Here is a 22,876-nt window from a genome sequence, read left to right as displayed (position 1 = left end):
GCTGCCGTCTTTATTTGGAGAGCAGCTTGTGGGGAACCATGAAGCCAGCTCTGACTGAATCCTGTTTTCCTATTTTTGTATGTGTACCTTGAGGCTATCCTTGCATTCCTCGCAGCTGGTGGCTGCTCTGGTTCCCTGAATCTCATTCAGAGCGCTGCACCTACAAGCCAGATACTTGTCATCTGTAAAAGATGTTTGTTTCCATGGAAGAATAGCAGTGAGATGACTGTCTGCTCCTTTCACAGTCGGCCAGGCTGGGAGAGGTCCAAGTATCCAATCAGCCCTTGGAATTCATATTGCATGAAGATAAAGTAGCCAAAAATAGTTTCTGTGGACTGGATGGTTCTGTAGCTTTCTGTGTTTATCTAACAAAAATGTTAGGAAGTACAGTAGGTCATGCACTAAACTGAGCAAAATCATGGGGCACATCCGAGCTCGTGAAGATGAGCTTATCATTTATTTATTTGATTTACTTAACCTCTCTCTGCTTGAAAATTGCCTGCAGTTTTCATGCATTGCTGTTACGCTTATTTGATAAAAGGAAAAACCAACGTAGCTGTACCCTGAGGAATTAGAGATGCTGAAAGAGGCTACTGGGGAGGGGAGGAGGGAGAGGCAAGCTTGCACAGCTCTGCCAGAGCCTTATTTTTTCCTGCCTTCCAAGAACAGGGCTGTGTTCCATCCCCTGCCGCCCCCTCAGCTGGTGCTGGGAAGAGTAGCTGTGTTTAGCTCACTGTTCCTGGAAGTCGCTGAGACACCGAGCATCGAGAAACCAGCATTTTCTGTAGCAGGATCTGTCTGAATGGAAAAGATGAGCTGATCTTCAGCCCTTGTTTGCTCGCCTGAGTTAACCCTCACTGCTCCAGAAGAGGCTGTGTGTGCTTTAGCTGTGATCATTTGGAAGGGAACAAAGGCTGCCTGCATTCATTGCAGCCAGGTGTTTGGAAGCCAGTCTGGCAGGTGATGTGACATCATACCCTTCATGTATCCCAGGTTCAATAGATTTATGCTGGGACCACCTTCTGTTCTTTATTCCTGCCTTGAAGAGCTGAAGCAACAGCAGCTTTTCAGCCAGCTGACTGTGCTGGTGGCCGCCTCCTGCCCAGGCTGAGGGAGGTGCCTTTTGGTATTCCAGGAACTTCCCAGCCACAGGCTCCCCCAAAATCATCCTGATTAAAGTATACCATGACAGGGTAATTGCAGCATTGTGCTGGTGCTCAAAATGTTTGTCACTGTGTGCTTCCAGTGCCACATGAAGACGCTGTGAGCCATAGGGCAAAATCCCTTCCATTCAGTGAAATCATTTACATGGGGTCTGTGCTTGTTCTATGGATAGGAGGAAGAGCTGCAGTTAATAATCTTGTAATTGGCTATACTGGCTTCTGGTTCTTGCTGTGTGATTGCAACCAAGCACTGTTTTCTGGTGCCTCAGTGTAGTGTGGGATGCAGTGACTCTGTGGGGTTCCCAGGCAGCACTCTCTGGGAACACCGACTATTACTGGGTCACTGGAAACACACTGGCTCATTTGCTTCTTTCTTCAGGCTGACTCAAAGCTGTTACTTCACAGCTGTGACTGTCTCAGCCATAGCCCCAGTGCCAAATTTAATGAATCTGATGGCTGTGGTGGCCCTGATGGAACCCAGAAAGCAGTTTAAAGTGACCAGGATGTAATAGGTATAAATATTTCTGTTGCTATTTGCATGGATGCAGTTAGCCAAAGAGTAGTCTAGAGGTCTTTCTGCTGTGATGTGACTTTCCCTATTCAAGAGAGCAAGGAAATCCCTTCCTTTCCCTCTGTGCCTCAAATTGACTTGAATTTCCACTTGACATAGGTCATCAAGCTGCTTTTGGTCAGGCTGGAGGTTTTACACTTGCAGTCCAATTTGGAGGAGGTCTGCTTCCAATTTCAGCTCCTCAGTACGTTCATCCAGGACATAAACCTATTGTGAATGACAGCAAAGGCATCTGTCAAGGTACACACAAAGGAGGAGAGAATGAGTGGGGCTTGGGTAACCCAGGATGTCAAATTCTCTGTAGCTGCTGCTGGGTGCTGCACACAATGAGCTGGCTTGATAAGATGGTCTTTGTGCCTAACCATAGTTTGTGGAAACTACTGATTCTCTGGGCACGGGAGGTGAAAGAAGAAGGGCTGAAGCACTGGGATCTGGCTGAAGCCCATGCTTTGCCCCCATCCTGCCCCCAAAGAAGTTCACAGCTACTCAACTCCATTCTGCAGCAAAGAGGCAGCAGTGTGTAAGGGCTGTCCAGGAGTGTGCCCTCTTGGGAGGAAGCTGAGCCAATGGCCCTCCCTGTCTTCCCTTCTCTTCCGTGGGAGCACTACAACTTGCTTGCCCGGATGAACAACAGCAGGGAGGTTCTCTGACTCGAGCATGTTTCATGCAGAAGCACACTGTGTGGTGCCAGAGGCTGCCTGCCACCTCTGCTGTGTTCAGCGGAGCTGAAGGTGCTGCCACTCGTGGTTCTCTGCTCAGCCCTTCTCTTGCGTGTGGTCTCATTTTGGTTTGTGCAAATTCTTGCTGCAGCGTGGGAAGTTGCCAGAGCAGTGATGTTCGTGCTGCTGACGAGCCTGTAAAAGTTTTTGTTTGCCTCAGTTCTTGGAATTGATCTAGGCCAAGCAGCATCTTGAAAAACAGTAACTAGAAAAATACTCTTCCACCTAATGCTTTGCTATTAGCACAGGTTCAAAGGAAAACCAGAGCCACTGCAAAAGACTGCAGGCGTCCTGTGTGGTGAGGAGGTGTCAGCAGCTGAGTCAGGCTCACAGAATGTGGTTTAAACAAAAGCCCTGCTGGACACAGCCTTGGCCTTGTACCATGCCCATAAGATGGGAGAGTGCTTGCGGGGGGCAGAGTGACTAACCATGCTTACAAAGTGTGATACCAGGCTTCTGCCCTTGCACCCTGGCCTTACAGATAAACACATACAGGAACACAATATCATTGTCCTATTTCTAAGGAACAGACTGATGGCAGCAAAATAAGGCAGTAGCGTATATGATCTCAGTGACCCTGTGACAGCCATCTCAGAATCTGGCAAAGCCTTCCTGCTAACCGGTTTTCCAACAGCCTTGAGTTTCTATGGATGAGGAATAAGAACTTTCCTTGACTTGGGCTCCTGTGATAAAAATGTTACTGCTATTAGTAGAAGCATCAGAATCAGGCTGCCTGCTCCTCAGCATGCAGTTGTTCTTCCTAGGCTTGGGGCCCTAGGACATTAGGTCACATGAGCTGTGACATTTGTCCTAGAAATACCAGCCACAAAACTTCAAGTACTCGTTATTATTTCCACTGCAGAGCCATTTAGCTTTCTGCAGTCTGGAGTGCATTTAACATTACAGGCATATACTGTCCAGCAGCCCACACCTAGAAGCCTTGCATTCAATATCGTGGAGGCAAGCACAGGGAAAAGAGAGACCAGGAGCCTGGGAATGTGCAGTGGTTTGCCCCAGTACAGCTAGCCTATCAGGGCAGAAATGCAAACAGACTTTGGGGCTTCTGAGTCTCAGTCGGCACCTTTGCTGCACCACAGCTGGGGGTAAAGGTCAGAAATGGATGTGGTCACTTGGGGCTCGTAACCCAAACCAACAGCGTGGCAGATTTGGAGCTGAAAGGTGATGTGGTATTTCTATTGTGCACACACAGGACTCCGAAACAGTGCTTGAAATACAGTTTAGTTATTCTTCAAATGGACAAACCCCCTGTGTTCAAGCGTGAAGCTTTTCTGGGAAGAGCAGAGCAGTCCCCTCTTAAGAGTGCATTTTCTGTAGAAAGAGGCCTGCGTTTCCCTAACTCATGTCCTGTTTCTGGTGGCTTTGTGGCTTTTGACACTGAGCAGTTGGGCCAGGATCCTTTCTGACTGTGCAGTGGGATTTTTTGAAGGCCCATGCATGCTTCCATGCCAGCCCTGTCCATCTGGGGACAGTGAGTGCCTCTTTCTTAGTTCATCATAAGCAGCTGCAGCATGTGTGCAGGAGCAATGTAGTAGGCATGATTGTGTCTCCAGGGAGCAGCAGGAGGGAGCATGGAAGCCCAGCTGGCATGTGTGTCTTGTGCAGTAGAAATTTCCAGATGCATCCTGAGGTGCTTTTGTCTCGAGTGCTGTACAAACACAGGCAGTGCTGGGCTCTGCCCAGGTACTGGTGGGGAGGCAGTGCGAGTGCTGGCTCTGCTTCGGCCTGTGTTCCTGGTAGGGAGCCGGTCCTGGATGGCTCACAGAGGGCTGTGTTGTCATGTTCCATCTGCCTGCCATAGGGCTCCAGGTGTTTTTCAGTATGAATACCAATGACTGGAGGCCCTAGTATGTACACTTCAGCTCTGGTGTCTGCTGAGAACTCAGAACGGAGGGCGGCCTCTTTCCCTCAGCACAGTGCTGCTTATGTTTCTCTGCTCCCTCAGGCCTTGTTTGATTTTTCTCTACCTTCCTCATCACTCCTAAGTGACTCTCCCCGTGACCTTTCTCCATTCTCCCTCTCCCTGCCTTGCTCTTCTTTTGAGCTTCCCTTGCTTGACCTGGCTTCTTTGTCCTGCTGTTATTTACCTCCATCTGCCCCTGGCCAGCCCACCTGACCACACACTGCCTCTTCCCCTCCTATTGCCACCACCTTCGCCCTCCTTTCCTTCTCAGATTTTTTCCTCTCTGCTTTTTAGCTGGTTCCTCTGTGGTTTTCAAACACTGAGGTCCCCGCTCTCTCCAAAAGAAGAACAAATAGACTAAACAAGAGGTTTCTGCCAGGTCCTTGCTGCGCTCTCGATAAGCTCGGTGCTTCTGTAGCTCCTCGCTCTGTCATCTCGGGCAGGCAGCCCAGCATCCCCCCTCCCACGCGCTGAGCTCACAGGGAGCTGTCACACTTTATTCTAAGAAATCAGCTAGTGTACAGTACTCAGCAGAGGCACCCCTCCCCTGGGAGGATCAGCAGAATTAGGATGTGCAGCAAGCTATCTTGGGGATTGCACAATCTTATCACCTCCTCCAGGGTGTTGGGGAGCGGTGAGCACCGTGTGCTCTGAGTCACACTTCCCCTGCAATGGCTGCAGGTTTCCTGACTCACTTCCTCCCAGGACTTCTATTTCCTTACTTCTCTACACCAACATCTCAAGCAAAAAAGTGTGACAGAGATGGAGCAGTCAAGGCGGCTGTGGCCCTGAGCTGCCTGAGCTCCATGCCACTTGTCCTGTTTCGGGATGAATGTGATGTGTCACAGCAGCTGGACACAAAGGCGCTGCTTGGTGCTGAGGAGGGTGAGAATTTTGTTTGGCTATGTGGCCATTTGGTGTGGTGTGAGAAATACTCCCCTGCCCATGCCTACAAATGAAGTGACATGAATGAGGCCCCTGGCTAACGCACAGCCTCTCTTGTGCTGTCCAAGCACAGGATGGGTGCTGGCAGGGATGGGAGCTGGCAGAGCATAAGAAGGCACAGTAAAGCTCCTGCCCTGCGGCCAGCTGCCTGCTGAAGGCAGACATTTCAGTGGCCGTTACAGTCTTGAGAACTGCTTCTGGCTCCCTGTGGGTACTGTGTTTTGTTTGAACCTCTGCCTTGATCATTCTCTCCCACGATGAGATAAGAATCTATGATTTTCTTTTCTTTTTCAGAAAAGATGATTCCCAGCCCTTGTGGTGACAGGGGAGAGCCTGGAAAGGATGACTTCCTCCAGACTCAGCAGCCTAAGGGCCAAAAGCGGCCCCTGCAGCCACTCCACCCTGACAGCCCTTCAGTCTATTGATTCCCAAGACCTGGCACAGGGTTCAGCCCCTCTGATGAGCCCTGTGCTGTTCACCTGGATGGAGCAGGAGGGCCCTGCTGAGTTCCTGGAATAGCTGTCTCTTCAATACCAGGAAGTAGTTTTCCTGCATCGTAGCCTGATTTTAGACAGTGCTGTGTGACATAAATTAACTTCACGTTGCTAGTCATCCCCAAGGCTCAATTCTTTCAAGCCTTTATGTTAGAGAAAGTGTCTCTGCATGAGGCCACATGAAGTTCTGTGTATCTCCCCAGTGAACCCCCAGGCAGTGCTTGTTTCAGCCAGAGCTGCAGCCCAGCCTGGCGTTGTACTACATGCAGGGCCCAGCTTGGCCCAGCAGCTGGCAGGCCCTGGCCTGGCACCAGGCATCACCCCTGGGCCTGCACTCAACAAATCGCCCGTCCTGCTCATCACAGGGCCAGCAGAAGGGAGCGGGCCTCTCCCTGGGGTTCAATGGGACTTCCTGGAAGCGCTGCAAGGAGCTTCCAAGAGCTGAAACATGACACATGGTTCTGTGCATGTGTGTTAAGAGTCTGGCTGAAAGACAGAGGGAGCGTGGTTCCATGGGCCTCAAAGAGCCTCCCCCTCACAGCTCTGCTGTGCAGCGTTGGGTTGGCTGGGCTTGGATGGGGTGTCGCAGAGACTGGACACAGGCTGGTTCTTTGCGAAGCGTGGTTTTCTGTGTGGCATAGGGTGAGCAGGCTCTGCTGGGGTGCCGGTAGCTTGCATTCTCTGCTTCACAAATTAATGCTTTACTAGGAATTAAGGACATCGAGTCTGTCCTTCAGACAGCAAAGATGATGGAAAGGTCTTTTTTTCATATTTTTTTTCCACTAGCATGGGAAACATATGCTGCTCATCTCGTTACTGATAATAGCCCAGGAATGCTGCATCCCAGCAGCAATGGCCCTGTGCCTCACTCAGCAAGTAACAGCCCTGTTGTGCACTTGGATATGGACAGATGAAGCCAGCAGCAGTACTCATGCAAAAATCATGAGTTTAAGCACTAATTTGAGAATCCTGCAAACAGGGAAGGTATGGAAAGTCCCCAGCTTTAAGCTTTCAAAAGGGAAGAAAAGGAGAGCCTGCAGCCCAGCTGTGTGGGGAGGGGGTCTTGGACTGCTGGAAAAGAGGGAGGTGGACCTGGCAGCCTGGGCAGCAGGGGAATAGGAGGGCACCACTGGGAATTAGCTCAGCAAGTGTCAGGTTTGCTGCTGTCAAAGAGAAGCATTGTGAAAGTGGTCAGATCTTAACACTGAGCATGTGAGAAGGCTGGCATGTACTCTCGGAAACACATGGCAGCTGATCACCAGCCCTGTTTTTTCTTTTGTGTATTATGTGACTACATTTTTCCATTTCTTCTTGACCTCTGTTCATTTACCTGAATTCTTCAGCCTTTAAACAAAGAGGCTATGAAACAGAATAGAGTATATTGAATTTATATTAGAGGAGGCATAATCTTGCAGCAACTGCTCTGGCTGCATCCTTAAGAGCCTCTTTAGCAGGAGAAGCCTGCCCTGGCAGTGCCATTGTGCCCCAGGGCAGCTTGTGGCTGGGAAAGCCAAGGAATGGTTGTACGTGCACAAGGCATTGTGAGCCCTCTGCTCACCTGGGGAAGCCACCAGTTTGGACATTTCCTAATAACAAGAGGCCTCGTTCTTCCTGCTGTTCTGAAATTGTGTGCATCTGAGTCCTGTCCTGGAGTGCTGGGAGATTTTCTCACTGTCTCTCTGAGGGTTTTCTCCAAATATACATGTTGGTTCCAAAGCAGATTTACAGTCTTCTCTCGTGTGTATGAAAAGAGTCCTCGCTTGCAGATCTTGCTATTTAAATAACGCAAGATAAAACCACAAAAGATAATACACAGTACAAGTTGATGGAAAGGTTAGTGTAAAGGGCAATTCAGGATTAAAACAGTTTAGACATATTGAACTCTATTTTCTTTCCGCTGGACGGGCTGGAATTGGTACTGCGGGAAGAGGGCCATCCTTGGAGGCTTGTGGTGAGAGCAGCTCTGAGCACAGCAGAGCCCTCTGCCCCGCTGCTTCAGCGCTGCCGGCTGCTCGGCCTGCAAAGGGAAGGTCTGTGCAACAAACAAAAGGCAGCTTTGACGTCAAAACCTGGGACCGTTGCCCTGGCACTGGGAGGTGGAGCGCAGGAAGGAATCTGCTGCTAATAGGCTCTGGGCTGGAGTGCACTTTGGCAGAGAGACAGCTACTACCCCTTCTTTCCAGGAATAACATTGTTTATTTCTATCACTCTCTCTGGCTAAAGTTACCCTGCTCAGGTTTCGCTTCACCTGTCTCCACCATAAAATCGTCAGAGCCAGGATAATTCCAGTCTGCAGACCCCCCATCCTTCATTCCCTCTTCCCTGAAGAGCTGCACTGCCTACTTTTTGTTTCCTTGCTATGACAAGTTTGCAACCACAGCTTTCTCTTGCTGAAGGGTTTGGTGGTACAATTTAATGAATAAGCGCGTGCGTTTTGCTCTGGGTGTGCACACACGTGTAGCATAGTGCTCCTGCCTGCCAAGGAGCACTGACCTCTGTGGCTCTGTGTGCACAGAGCTTGCTCCCAGCAGCTGGACATATCTCTGCCTTGCGCAAATGGCTCCGTCCTGCAGACAAAAGCCTTATTCTGGGAAGTTTCAAAATGTTGCAACGCAACACAGCAACAACCTGAAGTTCAGTGGATTTGTTACGTGGTTTTGATTGGCTCTGGTTTTGTTAAAAAAAAAAAAAAAAAAAAAAAAAAGACACTATTTTTACATCCATTTCAGGTTGCCAGCCTTTCTTGGGCAAACTTTAGACTGTTGAGTCATGAACTAAACCTTTAGTAAACTGCCCTGTATTTTCCTGCTTTATTCATCTTTCCTAGCCATCCAGGTTAGGTCAGGCAATATTTGCCATCTGTGCAGTGGCCCTGCTCAGCACCACTGTGTTCTGTGCAACCTTGGGGTGCTGCTTCCCATCTTCTGCACAGGATGACAAAGGCCTCTCAGGTTCAGCAGCATTTGGCTGTGCACAAGCCAGGAGGAGATGAAAGGAATGTGATGAGAAGCGTTGGAAAGCTTCACTCAGTAAATCAAATGCAAGTTTGTCTCAGTCAGATAAGTTGTAATCCCTGATCACTGTTCTTCAGGTTGGCAGCAGGAAGCAGCCCATGGAGCAGTGTTCCCAGCTCTGCACCAAGCACTGCTGCTGCTCAGACGTAGAGCTGTGGGCTCACAGCAGATCTCAACACCTCTGAGATTTAAGATTATTAAAGTACATTGCCACCGTTTTATATACCCACGTGATGTGAATGAGAAGTACTGAAAATAGATCTAAGACGCACGACAGTAGTAAGGATGTAAAAGGAGAGCTTTTGGCTCTTCTGAGTTTTGATAGTTTTGAATTAAATTCACCACTTTAAAATGCTCTAGTTTCTTTTTTCCATTCAGGGTCAGTTAGTCCAGATTCTTCCTTTTCTGATAGGAGTTCATTTGCTATGCTGGCAGCCATTCACCTCCCCTCCCTGCTCAAAAGTCAAGTGTTAAAATCATGTAGATGATCTACGTCAAATAAAAAGTTTAAGCAGAGTTCAGCAGCTCTTCAGGGGTGGTGGTTTGTTTTATTTCTTCCCATAGCTCCTAGTACATGCCTGTTGCGCTCATCTCATGGCATGTGCTTGAGGATCTGCAGCTTGGTTCAGAGCTGTCTCCACTTATCTGTACTTCCCTAATCTGAATTCCTTGCTGTCTACGTGTTGCAAGAGTTTCTTTGTGTGTCATTTTACACAGAAGCCAGATCCTAAGAAGCAGCAAAAGACTTCTCCTTTAAAGAATGCATTTCCCCTTCCAATCAGCTGCCTCTGCTGCATGGTCAGGGCTGGCACGTGGGTCGTTCTGCTCTGTGCTCTGAGTTCCTGGAGGAGCCTGGTTGCTGGCTGGATGGAGCGCAAGGAAGGCAATGGGAGGGACCGTCCTGCCAAAAAGCTGTTGGCAGATCAGTGCTAGCTGAGAAGAATGGCTTAGGCTGGAGGGGAACTTGAAGATCATGTGGTTTCAGCCCCACTGTCATGGGTGGCATGGCCAGCCACTAGATCAGCCTGCACAGGATCCCACCCAACCTGGTCTTGAATGCATGGGAGATGGGGCATCCACACCCTCTCCAGGCAAGCTGTTTCAGCACCTCACCACCCTCCGAGTAAAGAATTTCTTCCTCACATCTAACCTAGATGTCCCATCTTTTAGTTTAAAGCCATTCCCCCTTGTTCTATCACTATCTGACTGTGAAAGAAGGAGTTCTTGGATCCAGTTTTACTTCTCCAGCCTTCCTAAGAAAGGGAGGAGAAGGAACGTAACTTTCCAGCATTGCACTGTTCCAGCTGCTGTTCCAGATAGACACTGGTCAACGTTTCCATGTTGAGCAACAATGAAGATGCTCCAGGCTGGATCTAAATCATCTTAATTTGATGCCTTAAGCCTATACTGTGCTTTCTCACTCTTTTTACCACTGTGTTTTAATTATGGCTTATATTACATTGTTTCCTAGAGCTGTTGTCACCTCTTTAAGCTACTTAGGGGAAGAGAAGGGACTCTGACATGTCAGCAGGGGAGGAAGGCAAAGTGGGGCATTGGAGACACAGGAGGGAAGTGAAAGATGAGCACACAACTGAGTGTTCCTGATAAACTGATTGGCAGGGAATTAATTAGCACTGGCGCACTGTCATCACTGAGCATTGATGTAATTTGCTTGGCTCAGGCTTCCAAGGTTTTCTGCACGTGTCTTGGTCATAGAAACCCCCTGGCAAGCTGAAGATTGTTGGAGCAGAGGGGAGCTGGTGTGATAAACTGCACGGCTGCCCCACTTGAGAGATGCAGCTGTGGGATGAAAGCGGGCAGTGGAGAACTTCTGAATATCTTGGCAATCAGCCCAGCAGGGAGAGCAGCTCTGTGAGAAAAGGCTCTGCATTTTGTTAATGGGACAGAGGTAGTTAGCAGTGATGTGTAGAACTGAGCCCTGAGAGGTGACAGGAGTGGTTTGCTGCAAAAACACAGCAGAGGCTGAAGAGGTTAAAGGAGAATGGGCCGGGCCTGTTTGGAATGACTTTCAGTTTGGTTCTGTGATCAAGTGCTGAGAACCCCAAAGAAATAAAAGAAGGGATGGAGAACAGTAAAAAGGGGAAAGTTTCTGTTGCATTTTAATTTTATTTTAATCATGAAGAGTTATGAAGTAAGGCAAATGACTGGTTGTATTTGCAGTAGCTATTCGTTTTAATTTAGAAAATGTGTGTGCATTTGTGTTGGAGCCAAAAAGCAAGGACCAAGAACTGGGGGAAACAGGATGCTGGGAGTCCTTGTAGAAAATGGCTTACAGGGAGGGGGATGCTGTAAAAGTGGGAAGCCAAGGGCAGCTGTGAAGTCTGGAAATCAGATTAGGAGTCACTTTCTGTAGAAAAGGAAGGAAGTGTAGGGAGTGAAGAGTGAAAAGAGCAGTTGTGAAAGGTGAGAGTGGAATATGGCCTGAATAGAACAGGGAAAAGAAGGCAACAGAAGTGTGTGAATTGGTGTGTTTTTTACATTGAGTTCTCTATTCAGTTGTATTTCCCTGGCACCAGGTAATGTCAGACTGCTTGCTCCTCTCCATGCCTTACACTGCATCCAAACATTCAGGTATTTTTGAAAGCTGCCAGGCGTGCAGCACAGCCGGATAACCGTGCTGTGACCTTGATGAATGCTCACAGCATCTCTCTGTCCTTGGCAGGGCTGCTCAGGATGAGAGCAGCTCCATCCTCTGTGCCAGGGCCCAATTTTTCCCTGGCTTTTCAGGAACTCAGGGGTGATTCCAACAGCCTGTTGCAGGCCTGTGCTTCCCTCCCTAAATGCATCCTCTCTGACACCTCCATCATGCAGGGCATGCTGTCAGAGCCTGCAGCAGTAATGCTCCAGTTTAATCACCATCCTGAAATGTGAGTATTCTTCATGGTTTGATGGCTGCAGAAGCAGTGTCCAGGATGAAGAGGGAAGGAATTCACGTTGTGTGCAGCTCATCAGCTGTTTTCTAAGAACACGTGCGGGCTGGAGTGGGAGCTTTGCAGTTGTCTCATAAGCAAGAGAGAGTAGCAATAAGAAGGAATTAAGGACAGCCATTTCCCAGAGCTGAGTACAACTGCACGTGCAAATTGGCAGTAGTGATAGTGCTAAGAGGTCAGTATCTGAAGGAAGAGTTACTCGTTTGATTTGTGCAGTTTTGCATCCTGGAGGTTGGAACCTCATCCATTTTATTTTTGCTGCTGGGACTCAAGATTTCCCTGTTTTTGCAAGGAAAACTGGAGTTTCTAAACAGAAAGAAAAAATGGCTTTCCTGGAGTGCTTCCTGCACCGCCTTCTCTCGTGTCAGTAAAAGCACCTCATCTGTTCTGCCTGAAGAAGTTAATTTAACTGTGGTGCCTGCAACTTTATTGTTGAAACTATAGCAACTGTAACTTAAAGAACAGATTTCGAACACCTTCTATGGAGCACTAAGACTATTAGAAATACATTTATATCTCCTATGCTAATATATGCAACAAGTTGATTTCTACCAGGTTCGTTGTAGTTCGGTGAGGAGTCCCAGTGCCATTTTCTGCCAAGAACTGTCCTTAAAGCTCATATGGTGCTCTCCTGCTTCTCGTTTCCACTTGCAGGACTTTGTTGCAGTCCAAGGGTGTTCAACATTTGATTAACTCTTCCTGTAGTGGTGTCTGGGGAGAGTTTGGCGTCTGTTATTGTACTCTTTGTTTTAGAGACGATTACATAGGGAGGCAGCTTGGAATTTAACCAGAGGTAAATGAGGAAGGAATGAAGATAACTTTGTATTTAGGTGGGATGAGGAGGAGTGCCAATGTCCACCCCCACCCAAGGCATTGCAAAGCTCAGAGAAACTGTTCACAACTCGTCATCTAGGGTAGTGTTGTCGCCACTTTCAACGTAACGTAACTCAAAGCTTGCCATCAGTAAGCTATCTCTAATTATTCATCTTCCATTAATCTTAGCAGTGATCCATGGAAACCAGCTTGCGAGTCTGTGGCTTGAAAGACAGCCTGATGATGCCACTAGTGACATCCATGCATTTTGTCACATCTTTTCTTCCCTCCCTGCGTGAGAAAGGGACTTGCATCTGAGGGCAGTCAGGCTCTGCAGTGTGTCACTGTGGGGTCAAAGTCAGTGCCAGTTTCTTCAGAGGCAGCCTTGGTGGAACTTCAGCATCAGCTCGTGTCCTTCTTACCCAGCACGCTCTGACCTTCAGAGGTGCCTCTGGTGGATTTTTGCTGCTTGTTCTCCACTTGGCTTTGCAGTTGTTCCTAGTGGAAGAGTGTGACCTATCTGTGGGCCGGTGTCAAGCTCCTGATCCATTTCTGACCCCATGGCCATTGCAAACAGAGGAAGGTCACCAAATAGACCATGGAGTTCAGGGATGGGGAGAGTAGGGCAAGATCACCTTTCAGATGCTTTGTGAGCTTGCTGGCCTGCTTTTACAACCCGTGGCACAGGGTATGTAGTACACGGCGTTCCAGCACGCTGAGGCTTCCAGATAAACTGTGCTGATAAGCCATGCCAGTGGGTTTTTTGGCTCCCATGGAAAAGACAGCATTGCACATGACTTGCTTACAGCAGCTTCTGCCTGGCTATTTAAAGTAGCCCAGTGGCATAGTACCCCCGGGTAAGTGGTCCATAAAAATCATAGTAAAATACAGAAATTCTAGTAATGATTGGAATTCTTCAGCACAGATCAACGTGAGTAGCTCCCTGCATGTGCCTGGCTTCTCAGGCACTAGGAGTCAGGGCGATGTGTTCTGGGAACATAGTAATGGCCAGATTTTAATGGTTTCTTCTTTTTCCTCTTTCCTTTAATAAACAAGTAAATTTTAAAAGGCTGTTAAGAAGGATGCACAGTGACACTGAATGCCACCTCTCCTCCAAAAGCCCTCTCTAATGTCTTTAAACAATAGTAAATATTGTTCATTGTGACTGTTTAACACTTGGTTTTAGATTGCCAAGTTGAAAGTCCATAGTAACCTTCCTGTGCTACCCAAATGTTCCTCTTTGACCTTACAGAAGTCAAATAAACACACTGTGTAGTGTGACCTTGTGGACAGGACAGGAAAAACTGCAAATAGTGCAAGATTGTCACCTTTCATCACAATGCCCAAGAATGAGGGTAGAATGTGTGCCATCAGAGCAGGGAAACCCAGTTAGCTTATTTGCTTTCTTTCACCTCCTAGTTCTCGTCCACTGTGGTCTGTCTTTTCTGGCTGTCATTTTCCAGTCTGAGAGCTTCCGTCTGAAAACCCTCAGCCTGTCCATGGCCAACTCCAGAGGAGCAGCTGGACCGGGTGCCATGTTCTTTCTCCATCACCTTGGCACAGCTTTTCTGAAGCAAGAGAAATTGGACGTGATTAGCCAAGAAAATAACTTGCTGCCAGACGTGCCAGCCTCCCACAGCAGACATCTATTCCTTGGAAACAAATCCCATAGTTATTCTAGGGTGGGATGTGCCTGTAGCTCCTCGGGGTGGAATCAGGAACCTGGCTGGCTCCATGAGGATGGTCAAGAAGGCCACAGTGTGGCAAAGCTGTTAGACACATGGTGACACGGCAGGACTTGCAAATGACCATTGTGCCCAGCACATGAGGAGCTGATGGCAGAGCTGTGTTAGGCTCAGCCTCGTGTAAGCTGCAGTTTTGAGGCAAACATCCTCTTTATGAGTTTTGTTACTAACGATGCTCCTGGTAGAACACGCAGCAAAGGAAGGTTTGGTGTGACGCCTTGGGCCTCTTGCAGAGTCAATCTCCAGTCCAGGAGCTTGGATTTGTGGATGGAAACTCGCAGCTGAGAGCAAGTTCTGGGCCAGGAGCTCCGCTATCAGCCTGCAGCTGGCATCATCCCTTTCTTGCTGTGCTCTCCAGAGTTAAAAATAAGGTAAAAATAAACCCTTCTGGGTTTCTCATGAGAAAAGAGAGCAGAATGTCAGGAGCACCAGAGGGTCTGCGCGATGCAGCCTCCTCCCCGCCGCCCTCCTTCCTGCCCCTCCTCTGCCTCCGTCGCCCGCAGAGAGAGGCCCAGTGTTTCTAGGAAGAGCTCGGCCGAGTCAGCAGCCGCCAGTTCTGGGAAGCGTGGCCCCGGGCCCCATGGGACGCTTCAGGGAATTCTCATTGCCCTTCCAAGGATGGCAAAGAGCTTGTCCAGTGACCTGGGGCTCCCCGGTGGTGGGGGCAAGATCTTGGAGTCACGCCACGGGGCTGGAAGCATTCCCAGAGGCAGAAGGGCCTGAAGATTTATGCCCCACTCCAAACTGTACTACAGTACATTGTTTGGCTTCTTGGAGGAGCAAGAGAAAGAGTTTGCTGCAGAGGAGATACCAGTGGTGACCACAGGAATTTTAAAAAGTGAGATGGAGTTAAAAGGTCAAAATTTCCCGCCATCAGTCATCGGCTCCTTGGTAGAGTGAGGAGAGTGCCAAGGGCCCAGACAGGGATTTCTGGACCCCATATCCTCCCACAGCCACATGATCTTGGATAAATGAGATGAGGAGCCATAAATCAGGGCTGAGGCTGCCTTGGGCTGCATCCCATGCATTCCGCTCCCGTCCGTCCTTTGCTTGCTCTGTGCTCAGCCTTGCTCCAGGTTCTCTCCTCCCAAGGGAGCCAACAGGAACTTTTCTTCCGAACCCTGCAGTACTTCTAAGGAAGGTGCTCAGCATGACACTGACAAATTCATGTTATTTTTGCTTCCCATTTACAAGATAAAATTATTCCAACCACTGCTGGCACTCTGGGAGGAGTGAATTTCTCACAGCACTATTTCACTGCATCTTTGCCATGCAGTTACTGACTTGCCCTGGGTTGGCTCCCAGTTAACAGAGGTCTGAGAGGAGAAAATTTTGAAACTAGATATTGGCTTCTAAGATACTTTAATAGGTCTCTGCAGCAGCGCTGCAGGCTGCAGATAGTGCCTGGTTTTTCTATTTTTGTGTGTGGCACTCACAGAGGGGTGGCTTTCCTGGAAGAGGAGGCATAGCACGTCGTCTCCAGGGGCTGTTCCTTGAGTGCTGTCAGCCTGCCCCTGGATGGAGTAGCAAGTTTTTTCTTTGCTTTAACGTGTAATGCCTTTCTAAACTACCATCAAACAAATGTATTCATTGTGATTCTGCTCCTAGGTTTGGTCAGAATTTGTGATAGTGCTTTTCTACCTTCCTCTGCACTATTGTTTTGATGGTTTTTTTTCATGTGTATTTTTCCACTGTGAAGAAGGTTCCATCAGATGACAGCTAGCAAAATCTTTTCGGCTGGATTATGCCTGAGGGCATGTGGGCTTGGGAGGGGGGATTTGCTCTAGGAGCAGTGGGGGCGGCAGCTATTCTCGCTCCTCATGTTAAAACCTTAATAGATCCACAGGATTATGCTGCTGGAGTAGCTCTTCCATCAAAGCCATAGCAACTTCCTGGCTGGCTTTTATCTTCTTTCTCTACTAGATGTATTCGGTTTCTATGAGCAACTAATTAAAATGCAGAAGAGTAGCTCTTTATTAAGGTTTTATTACCATTTAATTTGCTTTTCAGTTTTCAGTAGGAGATCAAAAAGCTGTTTCCTAGAAAGCCAGCAGAAGGCTGGCGGTGCCGTGCCAGGATAATCTCCCTCTAACCACCTGATGTGCTCAGTGGAGACTAGACACAGACCCCTGCAAGGGGACAGCACAGTGTGGGTGAGTGACAGGGATAAGAGCAGGACCCAGGCATCTCCTGGTGCCAGCAAGCATCCTTCCTGCCTGCAGCATGGATCCTGCACAATTCTCACTCAGCTGAAGGATCTGAAATTCTAAATGCAGGCCCTCCCAAACCCACTGTCCCGCAGACCATTCTGTGTGTGCACTGATTCCTCCTTCATGTGCTTGTGAATCCCAAGGACGAGTGCTCAGTGGAGACAAATCTCTTCTCACAGCTTCTGTAGGGTCTCCTGAGTCTCTGCTGGTGCATGGTTGATGTGGGCACTGATGGAAATGCATGTCTTTCTAAGCTGTCTTTCTAAGACTGCCCATAGACTCTTCACATGGGATCTTCCTTTCTCTCCTAACAAGTTCAGTTTATTTTCAGTTATCTTTCAGTGGTAAGCCTTGAGCAATGGAGGAACAGCATATTTGGGTTGTCTATAGGTACTCTGCTTTAAGGGAGTTATTTCCTGGCCTTTAGGGTGTCCTCACTTGCTTGAGCACAGCTAAAACAGCACGAGGAGCCTTTTCTTTCATGCCTCCATTTTTCCTTCCTTCACTGAGTATTCTCTTTTTGGATGCAAGCACATGTTTGAAATTAGACAGCACTCCCTGTCTTTGTGACTTGTTTTGCTGCAGCAAAGATGGAGTTAGGGAAGCCAAGAAATCGATACCATGTAAAGTGAAAAAAGGAATCTTTATTATTTATTTCCATTTACTGTCACTGGCATAAATAAGTGCCACATGACCGTACACACTCAGTTGCATGCAATGTCAGCTGCTGCTGCTCATGTGGGTAGAACCTGCACAGCAATTCACTTGTCTGCTTGTGGGCTGTTGGGGAATTCTTGGTGAATGCAATGTCACAATTGCCATTTACTTTCCTTTTACAAAAGCTTGCATATAACTTGTTTGCTATGTGTGTCTCCCAGAGGTGAAACAAGATGCAACTTTCTGACTCTGTAGCGGTCAAACAAGCTCTGTTCTGATCCTCAGAGAAACTATCAGTAATTTAATTCTATGAATGTTACCCAATCTGAAGTACCCATTCAAGAAGGTGATGGGCTTTGTTTTCTTACCTGAAACTGGTATCTTAACTCAAACAGATCCTCCCCCTCCCTAAATGCACAAATCTTTTTTTTTTTTTTTTTTTTTGCTACAAATCTTCCTTACTAAATTTGCTACAAATCTTCCTTTATCCTGTTAACAAAACTCCCTTCCAGACATTAAATGAATAATTATTTCCTGTCTTGGAGCTTGCAAGTTCCTTTGCAAGTTGATGAGCACTGCCTGGTATTGAGAAACTGAGCGTCCTCTGCAACTTGGCCTGGTTCTGCTTGGCAGTTGGGCTAACTGAATTATGCCACATTCTCTGTCAGCTCTTACTTCAAAGCAGCTTCTGCCTTTCCTCCCTCTGGGCACTCTCTGTACCACACTGTCATGCCAGGAGTTGCATGGAAAATCCCACTTGCTGGAACCCATGTAACCTGCAGGCAGGCATGGGAATCTGCAGGCTCAGTGAGAAGCTTGGAGCAGCTGGAAAGAAATGGGAATTCTTGACACACAGTGTTTGCAAAGCGCGCCTGTCTCTTTGCAGCGACCTATGAACAAGTGCAAAAGGTGTGAGACTCGCTGTTTCCTTAAGCACATCTCTGATCTGAAATTTCCACTATCATTAGAAGTGGCTTTTTCTTCCAAATTGACTCTCAGGTGGGTGTTGGGGAAAGCTTGTGCAGATTTCTTGCTTGTCAGCAAATTGGAATCTTCCAAAGGCATTCAAAGTGCAGTATGGTTGTATCACAATCTTGTGCCAGTGTCTTAGTTCTCTCTTGATACCACATATCTCTTCTGCTTTTTTTTTTTTTTTTTTTTTTTTTTTTTGCCTTCTCACTTGTTACCTCATTCTCCTATTGCATGAGACTGCCTGGGAGAAGGCTGGAGGGAACAGGGACAGGTGAGAGATTGAGGAACAAGGCCATTTCCTGAAGGAAAGCATCAGTAGCTTCTGTTGGTGCATCTCAGTGCAGAGGGGATGTTTGAGCAGCAAAAAAGCTGTGCAAACCCAGCTCTGAAAGCAGTGAGTCCAGGTGGAGGGGGCTGCAGATGAAATATGGACATACTCTGCAGCAGGAATGCATGGTGCTCTGCTGAGCAGTGGCTGTGCTGCCTGCAACTGGAGCATCTGCTGCAATGAGAGCAACTGCTCTGTGCTCCACTTCCCTGCTCCCAGGTCTTCATGGAGAGAGCAGCCACGTCTGCAGTCCATGATGATTCCTGCTTACAAGGAATCCCCAGTATTTACAAATATTTGAGATTTTTTCTAGCTTTAGTTGCTAGAAAAATTTGGGTAGAATTCATGAATTGGGCAGTTACACTCACCTGCGTGTGAATTTACTCCTATAAGTAGAAGGTTACAAGGAGACAATGAAGATGTCTCAACCCCTTTCATCTTTTGACTCAGTGATTGTTGGCCTTTTGAGTTGTGTTTGAGTTGCTCCAGGAGAGGTTCAGGTTGGATATTAGGAATAATTTCTTCTCCAAAAGAGTGATCAGGCACTGGAATGGGCTGTCAGAGGAGGTAGCAGTGTCACCACTCCTGGAGGTGTTCAACAAACAGGTAGATATGATGCTAAGGAATGTGGTTTAGTGGGCAGCATTGGTCGTAGGTGGATGGTTGAGCTAGATTACCTTAGAGGTAATCTATGATTTGATGATACTTCACCTTGCCCAGGATCAGAAGTCATCTGCTCAGGTGGAAAGAAGATGTGCTCTTATAGGCAAGGAGCTCAAGGCAATACACTGGAGAAATGAGCAACTGTATCGGCATCCTGCCTGGCCATGTTTATAGATTGTCTCTTTCACCTCTCTAAATGACATGTGAGCACTTCTGTTCTTCCATTTCCAGACTGTAGCTTGAGGTACTGCCTGGGAGTGAATCACCAGCTTTGTTTTGTGGATGGAGCTGTATGAAGCAATTCTATACATCCCTTAGTGACTCATGCATCAATATTTAGATTAAGGATAAGTTCTAGTCGTGATAAAATTAACACCTGTGCTGAACTTGGCACATTTACATAAAGCCTTTAGAAAACTTTGGATGAAAATTCTGCAGAAAGCCAATTACTATAAATAACTGTGGTGTATCACTGCATTTCTATTTATCTGAGAGGACTGAGAGTCACAGCGTGCTGCAGCTCCAGATGATGGGCAGCTCCCACAGCCAGGAGTGTGGGCACAGTTCTGCATCCTGTCCTGGCACAGGGACATACAGCAGCATCATCAGTTCCCTGAACACTTGCAGCTGCTTCCATGCCTAGTGCCCTGCTCATAGAGCAAAGGGTTTTTTTTTTTTTTCCTTTCCTTTTAATAAGAAGTGCTCAATTAGCATCCTTAGAACAGCCTCCTCCAGCACGAGAGTGGCACCGGGCGGAGGAGGGACGGCTGTCAGCACTCAGAGTTCCTGGAAGAGCCGAAGCACAGTGAAATGACCCCGGGGAGCGCTGGGCCTCCTGCAGAACTGCAGCGGGGGGGTCGACACAGCACGGCCCTGAGCCGGCTGCTGTCTTGCAGCCGCTCAGCCTCAGCCACATCGGTCCCCAGGAGGGCGTCGGTGCTGCCTGCGGTACCTGCAGTGTCCTCAGTGCTGCTGAGACCCGGAAGCTCAGCAGAGGACATATGCATGTCTTGCTTACATTATGGCTTTTTACTTCTGGATTCCACTCCATTTACTTCATGTTTTCTTTCACTGGTTTACTTGCGCTGTACTTGCAGGTCTGCTTCTAAGGAACAAACCTTGAGTTGCAGATTTCACTATTGCAGATCTGTGTGTTTGTCCCTTGCTCTGTGACACACTCAGCTTTTGGGATTTGGGATCACACACACACTCAATTTTTGGGCTTGTTGTCTTCCTACACGCACTCTGCTACTTACAGAGTTGCTTCGAGCTCCTATCTTCTTTTATCAGAACAGATGTCTTCTGCCTAGTGTAGGGAAGAGAGAGAAAATACTACCACAGACCTTATGGTGAGGGCCTAAGGGAATCAGAATTGAATGAGAAATCTGCTCTGCTGCAATCTGGAAATGAAGTAGCAGTGGCAAGGAATGATCTAGAAGCCTCTTTCTGCCCCAGCTTGCTGGGCTGTGCAGCCCAAGGCATGAGCGCAGGGGAAGGGCCTTCTGTTTTGGTGCTTGGGGACACACATGCCCGGCCGTGTGCGAGGGGTTGCCATGCACGGGGCAGCAGGATGGCAGCTGACCTCAGAGCGTTCTGCTCCAGCTCTCTGTACTCAGGAGCCAGGCTGCAGCAGGGGTCAGCACGCAGGCTGGCGCTGTGCTGGCTGCTGGCCATGTGCCGGAGGCTCCTCCGTGCCCCCATCAAAGCCCCCCTTGTGCAGTGCCATCCCCACAGCGCTGTGGCCATGAGCCCTGTCATGGCTCAGTGGTTCAGCTGGGCCCTGTGCCCACCAGGTGAGAGGGAAGCCAAGTCTGAGGTCTGGTATGAAGGTATTGCTGCACCGATCCGAGGAGGAGCAAAATGCCGCTCCAGGTGGAGAAGCACCGTGAAAGCATTCCTCTCCCCTGCTTCCCTGGCCTGCTGCAACCGGCTTTGGAGACACGAACAATAAACTGTATCTCCAACAGAGGCACTTGACATTTAAGGGCAGGGAAATGAAACTAATCAGATACATTGTATGAAGACAGCAGGGGGAAATGCTCCTTTGTAGCCAGTTTCTTTCTAAACGGATCATCTCACTTGTCTCCAGCCATGCGAGCAGTGTGCAGTAGGTGTTGGCTGTCAGGAGGGTGTCACCGGGATGTTAATAGCAGCAGAATCCAACTTTCCATGAAAAGCTCATTATCTGCTCAGCACACCTGCTCCCTGCCAGCAGCAAGGTGCAGGCTGGGGATGCTGGGTGGGAAGGCTCAGCCCCGGCCAGCCCTGCTGGGAGGAGAAGGCTGAGGGAAGACCTCATGGGTGCGGGCCCGAGAGGCCACTCTGGCTCCTGGGCTGGCAGGGCCTTGGCAAATGGTTTATTTCTCCGTGTGAGGTTGCACAGCTGTTCCCCAGAGACGGGAGCGGGGATGGAGGTGAGCCGCCGTGCCTCCTGCCTCACCCAGCTGTGCATGCGCCATCCCCGCCAGCTCCCATGGCGCCGGCGAGCCACCTCTGTACAGGGTGGCTTTGGGCCTGCCTGCCTTAGTGCCTACTGAGTGCGCTGGTGTGGGCTTGACCTCAGCGGGGGCAGCGCCAGGAGCCGGCCCCTCTGTGTGTTGCTTTCCCCAGAACTGCTAGAGGTTGCTTTCTAGCTGCGCTGCAGGAGACTCTTCAGACTTGGGTAGGGCCCGTGTCCATGTTGCATCCAGGAATCTTGCCCACTCCTGAAGGACGCTGCCCGGCAGGAGGCTCCTGCCCAAGCTCTCAGTGAGGGCTGTGCTGGCAGAGCACTGGGGGACCCCCACCCATGGTCCCCTCCCCAGGCCTCCATGGGCACCCGTTCCATACCCAGTGACACAGCCTGGGCAGATCTGAGCATCTCCGCTGCCTCACTGGGTGCTGGTAAGACACAGAGGGTTGCTTTCAGCTTAAGATAGCAATGGGAAGTGCCCAATAACCAGAATAACTGGTTTAAATGAACACAGCCATGGTCTGTCTGTTTTGAATTTGATGTTGAAGGAATGACCTACTTTCTGCAGAAGAGCTGTCATTTTAAAACAAATGTTAAATTGTTACTTGGGTAACTGTGTAGGGTTTGAAGTGCCTTTTAATAGGCCCACTCGAACCTGGGCTGCTGCATTTTGTGGCTGTCTTTGTGTGTCTTGAGGTCAGGCCAGTCACCACGGATGGTAATCCTGTATGGCTGAGATATTTTCTGGTGATGTGAGAGCAGATCACCAGCACTGGGAGCAGAAGGGAGGAAGGACATGAGCACAGCTCCTGTCACTTCTGTCAGGCACCATGGAGGAGACGCACGCTCAGCCCTCGTGTCCTCAGCCCCCTGGTTCCTGGTCCACAGCAGATGCGCAGCAGCCATGGAGAGGACACACAAAGTCACGGAATCACAGAATGGCCAGGGTTGGAAGGGACCTCAAGGATCATGAATCTCCAACCTCCTGCCACATGCAGGGCCACCAACCTCCCCATTTAATATCAGACCAGGCTGCCCAGGGCCCCGTCCAACCTGGCCTTGAACACCTCCAGGGACAGGGCATCACAGCCTCTCTGGGCAGCCTGACATTGCTGCCTAAGGAACAAAAGAGGAAACTTATCTGCCAGTTTTCCCAGTGTTCTCTGAATGTGTACATTGTTCCACTGAGAGAGATTACAGCTGCTCTACAGCTGAAAAAAAAAAAAGCTACTAGAATTCAAACATCAGATTTCATTTT

General features: G+C 48.8%; 1 protein-coding gene across 3 annotated transcripts in view; it reads left to right on the top strand.

The window, feature by feature from the left end:
- The window catches only part of HEMK1 (HemK methyltransferase family member 1), a 70,092-nt gene extending 61,794 nt beyond the window's left edge, over positions 1-8,298 (top strand). Inside the window, exon 14 of one of the 3 annotated variants that reach the window (XR_007379224.1) lies at positions 5,614-8,298. The gene's annotated coding sequence lies outside the window, so the exon portion shown is untranslated. The remainder of the gene's footprint in view (positions 1-5,613) is intronic. The other 2 variants (XR_007379225.1, XM_048957020.1) reach the window with 2 other exon arrangements.
- The last annotated feature ends 14,578 nt before the right edge of the window (positions 8,299-22,876 follow it).

The sequence above is a fragment of the Lagopus muta genome, chromosome 11 (assembly GCF_023343835.1).
Source record: "Lagopus muta isolate bLagMut1 chromosome 11, bLagMut1 primary, whole genome shotgun sequence".
Classification (NCBI taxonomy): Eukaryota; Metazoa; Chordata; class Aves; order Galliformes; family Phasianidae; genus Lagopus; species Lagopus muta.
Note: the sequence above shows the minus strand (reverse complement) of the source record. Positions and strands in the feature narration are given on the sequence as shown.